The sequence below is a fragment of the Watersipora subatra genome, chromosome 10 (genome assembly GCF_963576615.1).
Source record: "Watersipora subatra chromosome 10, tzWatSuba1.1, whole genome shotgun sequence".
In the NCBI taxonomy this organism is placed as follows: domain Eukaryota; kingdom Metazoa; phylum Bryozoa; class Gymnolaemata; order Cheilostomatida; family Watersiporidae; genus Watersipora; species Watersipora subatra.
The window spans coordinates 27,675,535-27,681,340 of record NC_088717.1 but is presented as its reverse complement, the minus strand read 5'-3'; positions in this window follow the sequence as shown (position 1 = coordinate 27,681,340).

Below are 5,806 nucleotides of genomic sequence, written 5' to 3'. Positions count from 1 at the left end.
ATTGGTTTTGTAAGAATAAGGAACAATGTAGAGGATCGTTTTAGCTTTGTAGCTTCACATCGCTTTATCAATGCACAAAGTATTGATACAACAAATTTTTTGCATAACAGTGCTTGTTAATATATTGGCAAAATGAAACTTATAACCAAAACAAACGTTCTAGATAGAGTTTGAAATTGAAAAGATGTTGTATACATATGAAGCAATATCGGCAAAATGGCTGGCAGTAAGCCGATAGTTAAATTTGTACATGGACGCAAGTGAAAGGGTTATGTATTGGAAGTGTGGCAATTCATAGACAATACAACATTGAATAAGAAGTACTTACTTTTTTGATGTAGAAATTTAGTAGGTGAGAACCGCGTTTTTTCCAGTGGCTGCAAGAAACAAACGTTTACGTGACCTTCTCGGTACACGTTGGCAGTAAATATTAATTGCATGTAAATTACTACTCATTAATTTATTTTATTTAATGAGTAGTACATTTGTATAGCTGTATAGGCACCTTTGTATAGGCCGCAGAACTCAGGACGGTGCTTTTTAACACGGCAGCAATTTTGCTGTGTAAAACGGAACAGTGTCGGTGGGCACCGTAAAGAAGCGTGCTAACCAGAGATCACGTGATTTTTGTGTAAAAATGATGAATAGGTTATGTTTAGAGGCGCACTAACCGGAGATTTCCGTTAATGCGCCCTAAATACCTAGTAGCGTCTAATAGTCCGTAAAGTACGGTACTCTATAAGGCGGACACACACACACATACATACACAGACAACGATTGCCGTTTATATAGTAGATTCGCCTTGGGAAACCAAGCAGAGCTGTAGTTGAAGAATGCGGTATCTTTATTGGTGTTATATCTCTCAGCGTAAAGCAGTAACACAACAGCAAAGACAAAACTGAAAGGTTATATAGCAAACCAAGGGAAAAATCGACAGTTGATTGGCTGCACAATAGTTAGGTCAACTGTTGCTACAATAAAATATTTTGAGTACAAAAACAATGATATTCGTCACTAACTAATCATGCAATACGAGTATTAATAACTTTCTGAGAATTTATATAGTAACATGCGAATCTTAGAACAATATAGTAATAAATGGTTAACATAAAAAATTGCTAGTATAAAACATACATATACACTACATCAGACAGGTGTTAAGCTAGAGCCTTGTAAATGACTATTCAAATTTGACTGAATCGCAATAAATCACATAAAATTTAATATAGATACATTGAGTCAGCAATTTGAAGCTGCCTGATTATAGACTTAAAGAACACGTTACCAACCCTATTACGCATGCTGGCAGTCTATAAATACCGATACGAACTGATTGTTATTTTATTCTTTCGACAAGCATGAAACATTTTTGTACTTTCTGCGACGATTGTGGTGGAAACTCTATGACGGTGGACACTCAGTGTCGTACTTATTGTCCAGTTTTTATTACACTCTATTATTATCGATTGAGGAATATAGGCCCTTTGAGCATAATCCACAATATCGAGTGAGGAAATTAGGTCCTTTGAGCATAATCCACAATATTGAGTGAGGAATATAGGCCCTTTGAGCATTATCCACAATATCGAGTGAGGAAATTAGACCCTTTGAGTATAATCCACAATATCAACTGAGGAATATAGGCCCTTTGAGCATAATCCACAATATCGAGTAAGGAAATTAGGCCCTTTGAGCATAATCCACAATATCGAGTGCGGAATTTAGGCCCTTTGAGCATAATCCACAATATCGAGTGAGGAATTTAGGCCCTTTGAGCATAATCCACAATATCGAGTGAGGAATTTAGGCCCTTTGAGCATAATTCACAATATCGAGTGAGGAATTTTGGCCCAAGCAAGTATGTTGTACAACATCTATAAAAAATATAGGACCTAATTGTTATATTCCAGGATGCTATATGATTCACAACAGCTAGTCATTAATATCTCACCTACTTAAACTGGGGTAAGTCGTACTAGTGTTTGGAGGATATCTCCTAACTATTGCAAGTTTTAATACCATATGTTCAATTCAACTAATTCTATTGCCAGTTTTCTTTTAGTAATCACCCGGTATATTTTTCTAAAGATTTGTGCACATCCTTTTTCTGTTTATAAATATGCATGATTTGCTGTATGCTGGGCACAATTAAACAAATAAAGTGGATATCAACTGACAAGAACTCTATTCATTGTCACCATCCATACATCCTAACCAGATACTAGAACTTTACCTACGTCCAATGATGATAGAAATTCAACACAATCAATCATCTAAACAAAAAGTCGCAGGCCTTTTTGTCGACCTACAAAAATCGTTTGACAGTGTATGGCACCAAGGAATGTTGTTCAGACTCGCTGAATTAAGAATAAATGGACCCTTTCTTCAATTAATATGTGATTTTTTCACACGACAAACAATCAGAATTAAAGTTAATAACTACCTATCACAGTCAAAACAATGTGAATAGGTCCGCCACAAGGAAGCATCCTATCCCCTATATTTTTATACTTTACGCAAAAGACAGGCTAAACTCATGGGATGGAACCCCGCTTCAATATGCAGACGATTCTTCAGTTATCTGATCAATACCAAATGAAGACCTACTATATGAAACATTGGAAAAGAACTGCGTGAAGCTTTCAACTGGCTAGAACAATGGCACATGAAAGCAAACTGTTCTGAGACAGATACAATTTGGTTCAACTGCAACCAAAAACAAAATATAGACATTACCAATTTTGCTGAAGTTTTAGGTTTAACCCCAGACTTTAAGTTAGCATTCAACACACAAAGAAAAGAATCAAAAGGGATATTGGCCAAAAAATGGAGACTACTTCTTCCGTTTATCAATGCAGGGTTAAAGCCATAATATTCTAAAAAATACTAGAATCCACCATAATACCGAAAGTGTTTTACAATAGTTTTATATGGGATCAAAAAGCTGACAACTCTCTCCATAGTTGTTGAAAAACATACCGGAAGCAAAAACTAATCCCTCGACGGAAGCACCCCACCATGTCACAAACATACCTACAGCTGAGTCTTTAAGCTCCAGAGACACATACACATACTGTAAAATGGCAATAAGACAGAGTTATTTTGCAAAAACTTTGTTATCTACAAAAAGCAAACTTCAGAAGAAAATACATTCTCACATCGTAAGGCTAAATGGTAGAAACACAACTATAGCAGATATGTCAGCAAGTCATTTTAGAAGATCCACTATTCAAAAGCAACTAATAATGATTGGCAACGCCAATGTAAAACTCATCTGATAACAGGACACTTCTCCATTGGTTTATTAAGGGACCTAAAACAGATCATCTAGAGAAAAACTTTATTCCACTTATATTACCAAAGAGACAAATATTAATTTTAACCAGGCTCTTCACAGGCCACACAACCTTACAACATCACTTTTACAAACTCAATTTAACATTTACACCAACATGTACATGCCTGGACAAGGACGAAACAATAGACCATCACCTATACAGATGCAACAATTACACCAAACTGAGAAAGAAAATATTCCTAAATCCTGACAACTATCAACATCTGCTAGAATTTATACGTGGAAGCGCTCGATCCAATTAAAAACATAATTAACTCACTGCAGAGAAACCATAGAAGTAAACATCAATGATACTCACACAGACAGATGATACAGATCATATTATAGTCATACAATTATAAATTAACAATCGATCTTGCCACAATCAATACTCATAGAGAATCTAGACTTCAGACTGTCAGACATGAACCCCTGTATGTAGTATAGAGCAATTTATTTTTGTATTAGTTATCCCGCATAACTTATTTGAAGTCATCCTCTCATGCAAATTGTCTTCTAATTTTTACACAAATAATCTCCAACTAAACATGAATTGTTCAGTCTTATCTTGCATTCACAATACTTTTACAGTTTTTAATGTATTTGTCAATATGCATGCAAACAGAGCCTTTTGTTATTTTGTTATCAGCAAAATAAAATACATGTACATGTATTACTAACTAATTCGATTAGACAACTTACTGTATAATATCTCTGCGTGAGAAACATCGGCAGAGCAATTGTGTTTTGGCGAATCATCAGCCACTTTTACGTTGGCATTGATGTCTAGATAGCAATAAATTTAGTGCTTGGGCCGTAGCAATTTGCAGAACATATGGCCTTGCGGAATATAGGGCCTGCGAAACTAGTGCTGGGACGATATTACGATATTTCGGTATATCGTCGATATCACTTTCTGATACCGACCGTACCGACTACTTTCTGCCCATATCGAAATATCGGATACCGTCGATATTGGACGATATCGACGGTAATATAGATCCATCGGTTTTGACGTCATCGCATTGTTTGCAAACGCGCTCGTCCACGAAAAAACCGCCATCTTTGTAGAAAACTCGTCATTCTCTTGATTAATAGTATGTTAGTTAGTAATGTTTAATTTTGCTGATAACAAAATAACAAAAAGCCTCTATTTTCAGGCATATTATTAAATAAAATGAAACCTGTGAAAGTATCCTGAATGCAAGATAGTAGTGAACAATTCATGTTTAGTTTGAGATTATTGGTGTAAAAATTAAAATAAAATTTACATGAGATGATGACTTTAAATAAGTAGGCCTAATGCAAGATAACTTTTACAAAAATAAATTGATTGATACTATATACAAAAGTTCAGGTTTGAAGAATAGGTCTTCTATGAGTATTGATTGTGTCAAGATTAATTGTTATTAATAACTTGATGACTATAATATGGCCTGTATCATCTGACTGTGTAAGTATCGTTGATGTTTACATGAATAATAGTATTTTTGATGTTGTTTTGATGCTACAATAAAAAAATTGTAAACAAAAGCATAACAAACATAATTAATTGCAGAAGCTTCGTGTTTTTAACGACAGAAGTTCTCCATAAAGATGGCGGACAACGATAGAAAGATGTCACGAAAAACGAAGGATATTCTACTCTACCTATTTGATACCCGATTCTTCAAAGAATTATACCGGTATATAGATTCATTAGGGAGTTGTTCTTTCATGGCAGTTTTTTGGCAAGTAAGACAACTCCGAATAACATAACCGATATTTCGATATATCGGTTGACTACGCCATCATATCGTACCGAAACGAATTTTTGATATCGTCCCAGCACTATGCGAAACACAGGGCTGTCCCGGAGTAGAACATAGAAAAGTATAGACAATCATCTAAACATCGTTTATATAAAGCCTCACTTCCGGTAGCGTTGCGCGTTCAGAAAATTCGCTTACACTTGTATTGAGATGAATTGTTTACACTTTTTGAAACTTAGACTCAGTGCTCAAACATAAATATTGATTAGAAAATTTTTATATTAGTTTAAACCAACAAAAAAGTTTATATTTTAATAATAATTGAAAAAATTAATTATCATTATTATTAAAAAAACAGATTTTACTAATTATTTGATATACAATTTTAGAGTTTTTTTAAACATTTAGGAAAAAAAACTTCTAATAGGGTTAAGAGAAATCACAAATAAAGTAAAAAATTGAAAAGTAGAATTGTTGTAGTTAAGTAACCCTAGCTACTTTTTGAAGTGGGGTTTTTGGAAGGTGAGAGTTGGTGTCGCGGTAGTATATCAATTGGAGGCGTGGCATTTCCGCCGCCACAGCTACCCAGCTAAACTCTTATACACGTAATCGTATACTCAGAGCTGTCCCCAACAGTGTCGCATAGGGTCACTATACGACACTGGTCCCAATACCCACGCGGCCACGCCCATCTTAGTTGCTAGAACCATTCTGCAA